The sequence below is a fragment of the Apium graveolens genome, chromosome 4 (genome assembly GCF_009905375.1).
Source record: "Apium graveolens cultivar Ventura chromosome 4, ASM990537v1, whole genome shotgun sequence".
Classification (NCBI taxonomy): domain Eukaryota; kingdom Viridiplantae; phylum Streptophyta; class Magnoliopsida; order Apiales; family Apiaceae; genus Apium; species Apium graveolens.
The window spans coordinates 123,779,148-123,793,909 of record NC_133650.1 but is presented as its reverse complement, the minus strand read 5'-3'; the positions used below and the strand labels follow the sequence as shown (position 1 = coordinate 123,793,909).

The window sequence follows — 14,762 nt, the reverse complement described above, 5'->3', positions numbered from 1 at the left end:
AAGTTCTCTATAGATTTTCCTATAAGAAGTATGTCATCCACATACAATATAAGAAATGTTATCGCGCTCCCACTAACCTTCTTATAGACACATGGTTCATCTATGTTTTTGATAAACCAAACTCTTTGATTGTCTCATCAAAATGGATGTTCCATCTACGAGAAGCTTGCTTTAAACCATATATGGTTCGCAGCAGCTTACACACTAGGTGTTCATTTCCCTTGGAAAGAAAACCCTCTGGCTGTGTCATATACACTTCCTCTTCAAGTTTCCCATTGAGGAAGGCCGTTTTCACATCCATTTTCCAGATCTCATAGTCGTAGTAAGCAGCAATCGCAGGCAAAATCCGAATTGATTTTAACAGGGCTACAGGCGAAAAAGTTTCATCAAAGTCAATCCCTTGCCTTTGTCTGAATCCTTTTGCCACGAGCCTGGCCTTATAGGTCTCCACCTGGCCATCTGCTTCAATCTTTCTTTTGTATACCCATTTGCACTCAATAGGCTACACACTCTCAGGTGCTTCAATCAAAGTCCATACTTGGTTGGTATACATAGATTCCATTTTGGATTTCATGGCACTTTGCCTATTCTCTGAGTCAACACTACTCATAGCCTCATTATAGGTCATAGGTTCTTCATCATCAATGATTGACAACTCATTGTCACTCTCAATGACAAGGCCATAATACCTCTCAGGTTGGCGAGACACTCTCCCTGACCTACGAATGGGCTGTTCCACAGAAGGTTTTCAGTCTGAACAGGTGTTTCTACTTGATTCGTAGTAGTTGTGCTTCTTGAACTTCATCAAGTTCAATTTTGCTCCCACTGTTTCCTTCAAGGATAAACTGCTTTTCCAAGAAGGTAGCATGTCTGGAGACAAATACCCTATTATCGGTGTAAAAGTAATACCCTAAAGTCTCTTTAGGATATCCCACAAAACTACATTTTACGGATCGAGATTCCAGCTTATCTGGGTCTACTTTCTTGACATAAGCTGGACATCCCCAAATCTTAATGTGTTTAAAACTCGGTTTCCTTTATTTCCATATCTCATATGGAGTTTGAGGAACAGATTTAGAAGGCACCTTATTCAGTAAATATGCTGAGGTTTCCAATGCATAACCCCACATGAATACTGGAAGATTCGCATAGCTCATCATGGACTGAACCATGTCTAACAAAGTTCGATTTCTCCTTTCAGATACCCCATTCAACTGTGGAGTATATGGAGGAGTCCACTGGGAGACTATACCATTTTCTTTGATATAATCTAGAAACTCTCCATTTAAATATTCACCACCTCGATCTGATCGAAGAGTTATAATACTATGTTTGGTTTGTTTCTCCACATCATGCTTATATTCTTTGAACTTTTGAAAGGCTTCAGACTTGTGTTTCATCAAATACACATATCTGAACCTAAATCGATCATCTATGAAAGTAATGAAGTATGAAAATCCACCCATGGCTTGCGTAGACATTGGTCCACATACATCTGTATGTACCGATCCTAGCAAATATGCAGCCCTCTCTCCATGTCCACTAAATGGAGATTTGGTCATTTTACCCAATAGACAAGACTCGCATGTAGGATATGATTCAAAATCAAAGGGGTCAAGTAACCCTTCCTTATGCAATGTCCGCAGTCTATTTTCACTAATGTGACCAAGTCTGCCGTGCCACAAAAATGTGAGATTTTCATCATCCCTTTTTCTTTTATTAGTATGTTCAATTTGTAGTAAATCATGCTCTACGTCACATACATACAGACCATTATTTAAAATACCACTTCCATAAAGAACGTTATCTCTAAGAATTAAACATTTATTATTCTGAATAACAAACGAAAATCCAGCCAAGTCTAACATGGGAATAGAAATAATATTCCTCACAATCGAGGGAACAAAATAACAATTATTTAAAACAATAGTCTTGCCCGTAGGCATATGTAAATGAAATGATCCTACAGCTTCAGCAGTAACTCTTGCTCTATTTCCCATCCGTAGAATCACCTCCTCTTCCTCAAGAGTCCTACTTCTCCTTAGTCCCTGCAACGAATTGCAAATATGAGAACCACAGGCGGTATCTAATACCTAAGTAGAAATTTGATTTAATGACATATTCACTTCAATCATGAACATACCTGAAACAGAAGCGGTAGTCTCACTACCCTTCTTCTTCTTTAATTCTGCAAGGTAAACCTTGCAGTTCCTCTTCCAGTGCCCCACCTTGTTACAGTGAAAACAAATAGCTTTGCTCTTGGGGTCTTCAGCTTTTGGTGGAACCGGCTTTTTCGCACCTACTTTCTTCTTCTTGGAAGGGTTCTTCTTCCATTTCTTAGGATTGGAACCTTCACCAATTAGAAGAACAGAGCTCTTCTTCGGGGGGAAATTCGATTCCGCAGTCTACAACATGTTGTGGAGTTCAGCCAAGCTGACATCCAGCTTATTCATGTAAAAGTTCACAATAAACTGCGAAAACGAACCCGAAAGTAATTGCAAGACCAAGTCTTGGCTCAGCTCCCCATCCATGGCAAAACCAAGTTGTCCAAGACGTTCAATCAAATTGATCATTTTAAGTACATGGTCATTCACAGATGATCCCTCAGACATCCTACAACCGAACAGCTCCTTCGATATCTCATATCGAGCTGTCCTCCCTGCCACATCATACAACTCTTGTAGATGCATAAGGATAGTGTGAGCATCCATATGCTCATGCTGCTTCTGTAGCTCAATGTTCATGGAAGCTAGCATGATGCATTGAGCAACATTTGCATCATCTATCCAACGATACACAACATGTTCATCATTATATGCATCGTTAGCAGGTTCAGTAGGCTTAGGTGAGTCAAGCACATATTCCAGCTTCTCAACCCTGAGAACAATTCTCAAGTTTCGAATCCAGTTAGTAAAATTAGGACCAATCAACTTGTGAGCATCTAGTACACTCCGGAGTGATAGTGCAGAAGACATAACGTTTATAGTAAATCTGTAAATGATGAACACGTAACAACACTTAGCAAATATTCAATTTTATTTCAAAACACTATATGAATCGGGTCTTTATTCATAAGTGACTCCCACTAGTTAATCTAATTTATACAACCCCCTAAGTGAAAAATTAAGCATTCATAATGCTAGTGGGAATAGGGATCCTACATTCCATCACACAATCTCGGTTGTAGAACAAAACGTCATGTGATGTTCAATAGGCAGACAACTCTTGTCATTTACATCTTATGTTATTCCCTAATAAAACTTTAGCCTCTTGAATAATTGAGTCACGGCTGTAGCACGACAGACTCAATATTCTAAGTCAGGTCTAACCCAACATTTTGTACAATTGAATCAGTCTCCAACGGCCCATGGCTGCAGCACGTAACGACCTTTAGATTCTAATTCAATGTACAATCTCTATGTAATAGACAAGTATTTCTTATTTTGAAATCAAAGCCCTCGGCTGTAGCACGAAACGACAATGATTTAAAAAAAAGAACTACTTTCTACCATGTTGGAAGGCTATGACCGACACAAGCTCGTTGTGTCATTGGCCAATTACTACTTGATATTATTTAATTTGAGAGGGATTATATTATGTTTCAATCATAATCATATTATAAAGAGATTCTTCCTTTTAAATTAAATATTTCAAATCAATAATCGATAATCAGATGATTCCCAGATCGGGGGGAACATTGTCAAGAAGCGTCACTTAATACCCCTTTCTTACAGATCGAAATCTGATTTTGACAGAATCATTCTTTCTCTCAAAATTGAAAATTCATATTTAATTACGTGTTTCATAAACATAAGAATCTCATGATTGTATTCATAATATTATTGTTAAGGCAAGAAACGATTCCTATTCTAGATTTTCTAGAGCACGCCTTATATTGATTTAAGTTCACCTAAATCTATCATCGCATGGTAAACATAGCCATATATCTCATATATAAAAATAAATAAACAAGTAAGCATGTAAGTAATATCATGTCACACATTGATATAATGATGTATGGATTTATTATAGCATTTAAAAGCAATTAAAACAATTAAAACATGCTTTAAAACACTTTCGGGAATATAAACAGTTCAAAACTTTTATATAAAAAATATTTGACCACTCCATTAGATCCGTCTCGGAAAAACGAATCCAACGATATATTGCACGCCCAAAACGGAGTTACGAAACTCCCAAAAATTAAATTTAAAAAAGACAGATGGGCTGTAAAGCATTACCGGAATGCGTTACAGCGTTACAAGCCCTGTAACGCATTCCGGTAATGCGTTACAACCCTTTTAAGCCATTAAAGGGTGTAACGCATTCCGTGAATGCGCAACAGGGTGTAACGCATTCCCGGAATGCGCGACACCCCCCTCCGCGCGTGTGCTTCACGCGCCTGCGTCTGGACAACGGTTGCTTTGCAATTTTTAATTTTTTGTTTTCTTCAGCCATTTGTCTGCTTCTGTCTACTGCTCCCAGCCGTTACAACAACAAAAATAACCCCCGTCTTTACTCCCTCATTCAATAACCTTTATTAATATATTATTTTAATTTTATTATTAATAAATTAATTAACATTTAATTAATAAATTAATAAAAATCAAAATAATATGATTTCTTAAATCAGGGAGTAGCAGAAAATTATCAGATCAGCCATGGGTCCTTGTGCAAATTTTAATCATATTTATTCACATGCATAATTATTCCATGAATTTTAATTAAAACAATTTTTAAAAATTCGTAACAAATAATCTACACATCACAAAATTATGAAAAAAATACCTTGACAATCTACAACACTTGTAGAACCCAGATCAGTAGTCAAAATATTATGCAAAAATTATTTCGAATTAATTCATAATTAAATCTAAATAAAATTGATAAAATCATAACAAATCCATACATGCATTAAAAAATCTGAAATTTTTTATATGAATCTCTATAAGCAGAACCTAGCTCTGATGCCAATGAAGGTATTTACGGATGAGCGGAAGCGAGATATAACATTTATTTCGTAAAAACCATATACCGCACATATAGAAAAACGTATAAAAAGGAAAAACTGAGAAATCGTAACCATACCTTGTGAATCGAAGCTTTATAAAAATGGAGTGCTAGCAGTTGCTCCTCAGTGTGTGAAGCACTCTACCGGTATCCACCAAGAATGATCCTCTTCGATGAACCTTTTTATAAAACCGAGTTTTTATAAAAATGGAGTTTTTGGGAGAAAGAGAGAGAGGAAGAAGATGGAGGCTAGGGTTTTCACAAAACCAAAATTGTGTAAATAGAATGATCCATCTCATTCTATTTATAGGGCTCTCCTAGGGTTATAAAATATATCTTTATATATATATATTAACCCCCACATTTCATCTTTATAAAATGCTTTAATAATAATTAAAACTATTTTAATCATTATTTCTTTTTCTAAACTATTTAGAAAATAATTCTCCCTCTCATTATTTCATCAAAGAAAATATTCTTTTATGGTGTGACCCTGTTGGTTCAATATTATTCCGATAGTAGAAATAAATAATAATAAACTTTTATTAATTATTTATATGAATACTAAAATTCACTAAATATAATTAAATGATTAATTATATTTATTCTACATCGTGAGTGATGCTTCTCAACATATCGCGACTATCCGGATAATATGAATTCACTGCTTAGAATACCAAGAACCTGTCAGTGACTAGTTACCATACAATGAATTCCTTCTACCCTGATAATATCCTGATTAAATACAAGACATGAATCTTGTGTCAGGCCTATCAAATTTAATCATAAGATTTCTTATTCATAATGCAAAGTTCATATTAATGCAAATTAGAAATCCTTTCTAATTTCATACACTCTGGCCAGAGATTCCAGAACTCGCATACTAAGAATAACATAGGATATTCTCTTCCTATACTGGAAGGGGTAGATCCTCTATTGACGTTAATTATCTCTGTACACAAATCCCTATGCCCAGAATAGACCTAATGGATGTCCTTGAGACAAATGACTAAACCAAAGCACAGTTCATTATATACAAGATAACTTTAATGATCTCAAGTCTAAGGATACTTGTACAACTATCACTCAGTGAACCACTATTGACACGTGAGTAATCTCCATTAGTTGTTCAACTTATCGAGTCATGTTCAGTGAACTTATTCCCTAATAAGCACATACATACTAGCTATAGTGTCACCACACAAATGCCTATGAGAACATACATCCTCCTGAAGGGAGCAAGCATAGTATGTACCAATCTTTGCGGATCCACTAACATCCGATTAGTTCTCCTATGATCTGGAATTATTTAAGTCTAGAGTTGTCATCTTCTAGATCTCACTATTATAATCTCATTATAATTCTAGAAGCTTTACTTTAAACTATGGAGCATCTTATTTAAAACACTTTAAATAGATAAAGCCCATTATAAAAACATAACAAGTCTTTTATTAATTCAAATGAAATCAAATAGGAATACAAGAAAGTTCTTCCTAACTCATCATACATGATTGGATTTAGGACAAACACTTTCAGCTAACATATAAGATAGTGTGTTAATCTCTATTGAAGCGATAGTGAATATAAAGGTTTAGAACTTGCCATGCTAGCATAGGTTCATGTATGTGTATGCATGATTCGTAGGTAACTCTAACCGTTTTACTTGCCCTATGTAATCATTATAGATAACTTGTGCTTAAACCGTTATGTTGTCAAATTCTATAGACATATAGGGTCTCAATATAATTGGTGCCTATTCAGCTTCTATCTCTTTTGTGGATGTCTGGTAGAATGGTACTCGTGCAACGAAAGTTGGCGTTTATCAGTTTCGTGTTATCTGATTAGTGTCATCACCATCACATGCTAAGGTTAAGAACAATGATTTTGAATGAAGTATTTAATGAAGGTAGAATCCCATGTTTGTCATATATATTAATTCAACCTCAATTCTCTTAATTAATGTTATTTAGTATAATCTCTTAGTTTAATAAAAACCCAATTTATTATTTGTCTTAGCATTGAGTGATAACCATACATTGTTGCATAGGTGCATAAATTGAACTTAACCTAAACAAATCTCTGTGGCAATGAATCTGATTTATATTTTATACTACTTGCGAACGCGTATACTTGCGTGAATTTTAGCGCGTGTTTTCGCCCTAACAAGTTTTTGGCGCCGCTGCCGGTGACTCGGTGTTAATTTTTAGTTTATATGCTTGTCATCAGTGGTCGTTAAAGTTCACTGACTCGGATTCTTTTACTTTCACGGTTTATTTGTTTGTGTTTCAGGTACTCATTACAATAGGAGATCCAGCAGCACGAACGAGAGCCTTGATGGATTTCTCTCAACCCAAGATCAACGACATTCAATCTAGCATTGTCAGGCCAGCTATCACAGCTAATACCTTTGAGATCAAGCCTGGTATAATTCAATGGGTACAGACTTCGGTCCAGTTTGGGGGCTCTCCAACGGAAGATCCCAATACGTACATTAGGGATTTCATAGAGATCTGTGACACCTTCAGGTTCAATGGTGTTTCTGAAGATGCTGTGAAGCTGAGACTGTTCCCATTCTCTCTGAGGGACAAGGCTAAGAGCTGGTTAGACTCTTTACCAGCTAGTTCGATTACTACTTGGGAAGATCTTGCTCAGAAGTTTCTTACTAAATTCTTCCCTATGGCGAAGACAGCTGCAATCAGGAATGCTCTTACTCAATTTGCGCGGCAATCAGGAAAATCTTTATATAAAGCTTGGGAGCACTACAAGGAGATGCTTAGGAAGTGTCCTCATCATGGAATGCCTGATTGGATGATCATCAATTATTTTTACAATGGTTTGGGAGCACAGACCAGACCCATGCTCGATGCAGCGGCATGCGGAGCATTATGGGCAAAGAGCTATGAGGAAGCTTATGATCTAATTGAACTGATGGCTGCTAATGAATATCAATATCCAGCCCAGAGATTGCCACAGAGCAAGGTAGAAGGAGTTCTTGAAGTGGATACAGTTACGGCTATCAATGCTCAACTAAAGGCGTTGTCTATGAAGAACGATTTTCTGGCTAACTATGGTGTTAAGCAGATAATTAGTGTTTGTGAGCTGTGTGCAAGTCCGCATGTGACAGAACAATGTGCTATATCTAGTGAATCAGCTCAGTTTGTGAGCAACTTTCAGAGATCGCAGCAACCAGTTACAGACACTTATCATCCTGACAACTGGAATCATCCTAACTTCAGCAGGAGCAACAATCGGAATGCGATGCAACAACCATTCCAGCAGTTTGGATATAAGCTATTCAACCCTCCTGGTTTTCAGAAACAAATTGCACCAAAACAACAACTCCAAATTCAATAACAAAATCATGATGCAGGTCTATCTTTGAATGAAAAATCTGAATTGGAGGTGTTGCGGCTTATGTGCAAAAACCAGGGTCTTATATGCCAAGGCCAGGCTATTTCTATCAAGACTCTGGAGAACCAAATAGGGAAAATTGCTAATGCCTTATTGAATCGACCACCGGGAACGCTTCCTAGTGATACAAAAGCAAATCCAGGCAAGAGGGAAGTTGAAGAACAGTTGAACACCATCGCCTTAAGGTCTGGAAAGGTCACAAGCCCGCAAATTCAGCAAGAAGAAGAGCCTAAAAAATCTCAAGTTTCAGAAAATGCAGTTAAGGCTTTAGAAGAAGTGCAGAATGAAGCAGAGGTGGAACCAAGGGAGACTACTGTAGAACACACTCCTCCTGAGGGTAATACAGGGGAGAAACAGATCTATCCTCCACCTCCTTTTCCTAAGAGGCTGTAGAAGAAAAAGCTGGATAAGCAGTTTGAGAAGTTTTTGGAGGTGTTCAAGAAACTTCATATCAACATACCTTTCACTGAAGCTCTTGAATAGATGCCTAGCTATGTGAGGTTCATGAAAGGTATTCTCTCTCGGAAAGTGAAGCTCGATGACTTAGAGACCGTTGCTCTCATGGAGGAATGCAGTGCTGTGCTGCAACAGAAGTTGCCTCCGAAGCTTAAAGATCCTAGAAGCTTCACTATTCCTTGCACCATCAGAAACTTGTCGTTCGACAAGTGTTTATATGATTTAGGAGCTAGCATCAATCTGATGCCCTTATCTATCTTTAAGAAACTTGGTCTGCCTGATCCGAAACCAACATACATGTCATTGCAACTAGCTAACCGTTTCATCGCTTGTCGACGAGGTATAGTGGAGGATGTCTTGGTCAAGGTGGATAAACTCTTCTTCCCTGCTGACTTTGTAATTCTTGATTTCGAGGAAGTTAAGAAGATTCCCATTATCTTTGGAAGACCATTCTTGGCTATAGGCCAAACTATGATCGATGTGCAAAAATGAGAGCTTTCGATGAAGGTTTGCAATCAAAAGGTCACTTTTAATGTGTTCAAGGAAATAAAGTTACCCACAGCTAAAGAGGAGTGCTTTAAAATAGAGCAACTGCAGGTTTTGAATGCACCTCCGTTGAAGAGGAAGTTGGATAAGTCATTCGATTCTCTTGGGTTAGCAGAGCTGAAAATTTCTCAGGAGCGTTTTGAACCATTTATTCAAGAAGCTCCCATACTTGAGCTCAACCGAAAGCCAGATCACTTGAGTTATTCATTCTTAGGTGCACCCCATGATAAGGGGTTGGGATATATTTTGGATGATGTAGAGAGTTGCTGGAGGATCTTCCAGTGCCTACAGTGGGTTCTTCTCATGCGCCACAGATAGTTGATAGGTTTGATCTTGGTGATGTAGTACAGGCGAGTGACTAGGCATATGGAGGCCATGCACAACATTCACCATCGTTTTGATGAAGATTTGACATACACTTTCGGTACTGTTGTCCGAGACACTGGTGGCGAGCTTGATTGGCCACCTGATCCTCCACCCGAAGAGGGTGATCTTTCCGATGACTAGGTATGCCTGAAATCCTTATTATTACCTTCAATAAGGACATTGAAAATTTTAAGTTTGGGGGTGATAATGTAAGGATTAGTAGTGTGTGTCCATATAGATTCATATAGATTCATATTGCATGTTTAGTTGTAGTTCATTCATATTTTTGCATGATTATTCATTTAGGACATATTTGTTTATTTTTATATGATTTCATATAGTTGCATTTGCATGCATATTTAGCATGATCCCCTAAGATGAACTATGATATTTGATAAGTTGATGTTGATTTGAGTGTGGTGATGACAAATAGAGGGATGTTTAAGTCCTCATGAATTGATTTGCATGCCAGAAATAAATATTTTCACAAAGTCTTATAGGGTTGCTTTTGATCTAGATCATGATCATACTTGTTTGTTGTTGAGATTTAATCACTTGGTTATATTTAGAATTTATGATATTCTCGTAATGACGTAAAAACACTGATTTTTTTATCTAGAGAAAAACTTGGATTTTATTGCTAGTTGTTGTAAGGCTAGGCGTCAAATGGCTAGTAGCCGGCTCATATTTTTATGAGTAGTCTAGGGTTGAATGAGATGGAGCGAAACACACTCATTCAGAAATTGTTGAAAAAAAAAGAAAAAAAAAGAGAAAAAAAAAGGAAAGAAAAAAGTATGTGTTTATGCATAATTAATCAAGAGTGAGCTCTTTAATACTCGAGTTATTAATTTCTAGGGGACTTGTGCCTAGTGACCTAAGGCTTTTATAGTCTGGGATCCGCTAACCTAATGCTCGCTACATGGGTATTAATGCATAAGTCTTTTTGGGACCTCATTCATTGCACGGTCAAATAAACATCTTTGCTATGTGTTCAATAATAGTGTGAATCCTTGTATAACTCTAGTAGAAAAGAGGTGTTGTGAGTCATAATACATTTATTGTCTATTCTATTTATAAACTTTTGATTATTTCGATAATAGATAAGTTATGGTTATTGATCTAGTATCGAGAGTATATCTGTTAAGCATCCACACACGCACATTTCTGGTTTGTGGGTTGGTTTGTAGGATTTATTCGAACTCTATTTCAAGTTATGGCATACTTAGAGGCATTGGCTTATTCATTTGGTTATGGTTATTCTGAGGAGATCGATTGCATTATCATTTAGTTGCATTCATGTAGTTGCATTCATGTATTAGGATTGTTTTATAGTTTTGAGTCTGTTTATGCTTGAGAACAAGCATCGATTCAAGTTTGGGGGTGTGATAAGTGGATTTTATATCCACTTGGAATGTTCATTACAAGTTAAATTGGTGTTTTGGACTCAAGTTGTTGGTATTTTGATGTGTTTTTGTGTTATTGCATTTCAGGTATCAGTTATATGAAGAAATGAGCTTTTAAAGGAAATATGATAAAAAGTGATCAGAATTGGAAGCCAAGGCCATTGTCAAGTTGTAGAGAATCTCAATAGCTTCGCGTGGGCAGTTGAATCGGCTAATTCTGACGAGTAGAACTCAAGTTATGGCCAAAACAAGATTCATCAGAAATTTTTCCAGACAGGAGCTGAGCGCCCGCTCAGGAGAGCTTAGCGGCCGCCCGGAGAGCTGAGCGCCCGCCTAGAGAGCTGAGCGGCCGCCCAAGGCGCGGCTGGTCGCTGATTTCGCTGAAAAAGCCTTTTTTAAGTGGAATTTGACGATTTTAAGGGTCCAGGTCCACTAGGGGCGTATATATACTTAAAAAAAAGGTTTTCATCATCCGGGAAGATTGGGATACCAAGGAGAAGACCTAGAAGCACAGAACAACTCCGAAAAAGAAGATATTATTTTCAACTTGTGATTCTTTGAATTAGTTGTAACTTTGGATGCTCGTTTTCGTTCTTGTTGAACCTAGATCTCGTTTATTCATACTTTAATTATTATTCAGTTTATTAAGACCTTGTTTTATACCATGATTTCATGGAACCCATGGTGACGATAAGTTCGATTATGGGCTAATCGTTGTCATGGGGTTCTAGCAGATTTACTTATGGATTTCAATAATTAATTGTTTTGAAATCTTGGTGTGTGGTGATTGTATGATATCCTAGTATTGGTTGTGCTTATTCGTCTTATGTGCGTAACTAACATATAAGATAGCGTGTTAATCTCTATTGAAGCGACAGTGAATATAGAGGTTTAGAACTTGCCATGCTAGCATAGGTTCATGTATGTGTATGTGATAAGTGGATTTTATATCCACTTGGAATGCTTCATTACAAGCTTAAATTGGTGTTTTGGACTCAAGTTGTTGGTATTTTGATGTGTTTTTGTGTTATTGCATTTCAGGTATCAGTTATATGAAGAAAAGAGCTTTTAAAGGAAATATGATAAAAAGTGATTAGATTTGAAAGCCAAGGCCATTGTTAAGTTGTAGAGAATCTCAATAGCTTCGCGTGGGCAGTTGAATCGCCTAATTCTGATGAGTAGAACTCAAGTTATGGCCAAAACAAGATTCATCAGAAATTTTTCCAGAAACTGTCTGAGCGCTTGCCCAGGAGAGCTGAGCGGCCGCCCAGAGAGCTGAGCGCCCGCTCAGGGCGCGGCTGGTCGCTGATTTCGCTGAAAAAGCTTTTTTTGAGTGGAATTTGACGATTTTAAAGGGTCCAGGTCCACTAGGGGCGTATATATACTTAAAAAAAGGGTTTTCATCATCCGGGAAGATTGGGATACCAAGGAGAAGACCTGGAAGCATAGAACAACTCCGAAAAAGAAGATCTTGTTTTCAACTTATGATTCTTTGAATTAGTTGTAACTTTGGATGCTCGTTTTCATTCTTGTTAAACCTAGATCTCGTTTATTCGTACTTTAATCATTTATACCGTTTATTAAGACCTTGTTTTATATCATGCTTTCATTGGAACCCATGGTGACGATGAGTTCGATTATGGGCTAATCGTTGTCATGGGATTCTAGCGGATTTACTTATGGATTTCAATAATTAATTTGTTTTGGTATATTGGTGTGTGGTGATTGATTGATATCCTAGTATTGGTTGTGCTTATTCGTCTTATGTGTGTAGCTAACATATAAGATAGTGTGTTAATCTCTATTGAAGCGATGGTGGATCTTGAGATTTAGAACTTTCCATGCTAGCATAGGTTCATGTATGTGTATGCATGATTCGTAGGTAACTCTAACATTTTTACTTGCCCTATGTAATCAAGATAGATAACTTATGCTTAAACCGTTATGTTGTCAAATTCTATAGACATATAGGGTCTCAATATAATTGGTGCCTATTCAGCTTCTATCTCTTTTGTGGATGTCTGGTAGAATGGTACTCGTACAACGAAAGTTGGCGTTTATCAGTTTCGTGTTATCTGATTAGTGTCATCACCATCACATGCTAAGGTTAAGAACAATAAGGCTATTGATTGAATTAGTAATGAAGTTAGGATCCCATGTTTGTCATATGTAGTAATTCAACCTCAATTCTCTTAGTTAATGTTATTTAGTATATTCTCTTAGTTTAATAAAAACCTAATTTGTTATTTGTCTTAGCATTGAGCGATAACCATACATCGTTGCATAGGTGCATAAATTGAACTTAACCTAAACCAGTCTCTGTGGGAACGAATCTGATTTATATCTTATACTACTTGTGAACGCGTATACTTGCGTGAATATTAGCGCGTGTTTTCGCCCTAACAAGTTTTTGGCGCCGCTGCCGGGGACTCGGTGTTAATTTTTAGTTTATGTGCTTGTCATCAGTGGTCGTTAAAGTTCACTAACTCCGATTCTTTTACTTTCACGGTTTATTTGTTTGTGTTTCAGGTACTCATTACAATGGGAGATCCAGCAGCACGAACGGGAGCCTTGATAAAGTTTTCTCAACCCGAGATCAATGACATTCGATCTAGCATTATCCGGCCAGCTATCACAGCTAATACCTTTGAGATCAAGTCTGACATAATTCAATGGGTGAGGAATTCAATCCAGTTTGGGGGTTCTTCAATGGAAGATACCAATATGCACATTAGGGATTTCACTGAGATCTGCGACACCTTCAAGTTCAACGGTGTTTCCGAAGATGCTGTGAAGCTGAGACTGTTCCCATTCTCTCTGAGGGAAAAGGCTAAGAGCTGGTTACACTCTCTACCAGCTGGTTCGATTACTAATTGGGAAGATCTTGCTCAGAAGTTTCTTACTAAATTCTTCCTTATGGCGAAGACAGCTGCAATCAGGAATGCTCTTACTCAGTTTGCGCAGCAATCAGGAGAATCTTTCTATGAAGCTTGGGAGCACTAAAAGGAGATGCTTAGGAAGTGTTCTCATCATGGAATGCCTGATTGGATGATCATCACTTGTTTTTACAATAGGTTGGGAGCACAGTCCAAACCCATGCTCGATGCAGCAGCAGGAGGAGCATTATGGGCAAAGACCTATAAGGAAGCTTATGATCTAATTGAACTGATGACTACTAATGAATATCAGTATCCAACCCAGAGATGTCCACAGGGCAAGGTAGCAGGAGTTCTTGAAGTGGATACAGCTACGGTTATCACTGCTCAACTAAAGGCATTGTCTATGAAGATCGATTCTCTGGCTAATTATGGTGTTAAGCAGATAATTAGTGTTTGTGAGCTATGTGCAGATCCGCATGTGACGGAGCAATGTGCTATATCTATTGACTCAGCCCAGTTTGTGAGCAACTTTCAAAGATCGCAGTAACCAGTTCCAGACACTTATCATCTTGACAACTGGAATCATCCTAACTTCAGCTGGAGCAACAATCAGAATGCGATGCAACAACCGTTCCAGCAGTTTGGAAATAAGCTGTTCAACCCTCCTGGTTTTCAGCAACAAATTACACCA

The 14,762-nt window shown here is 37.5% G+C and overlaps 2 non-coding genes across 2 annotated transcripts; both read right to left on the bottom strand.

Annotated features, from left to right (window-relative positions):
* Nucleotides 1-7,701: 7,701 nt before the first annotated feature.
* LOC141722180 (small nucleolar RNA R71) lies at nucleotides 7,702-7,808 on the bottom strand. Its single transcript, XR_012575205.1, has one exon. It is a non-coding gene; the product is annotated as a small nucleolar RNA R71 (small nucleolar RNA).
* Nucleotides 7,809-14,123: 6,315 nt separating this feature from the next.
* On the bottom strand, nucleotides 14,124-14,230 carry LOC141722077 (small nucleolar RNA R71). Its single transcript, XR_012575109.1, has one exon. It is a non-coding gene; the product is annotated as a small nucleolar RNA R71 (small nucleolar RNA).
* Between the last annotated feature and the right edge of the window lie 532 nt (nucleotides 14,231-14,762).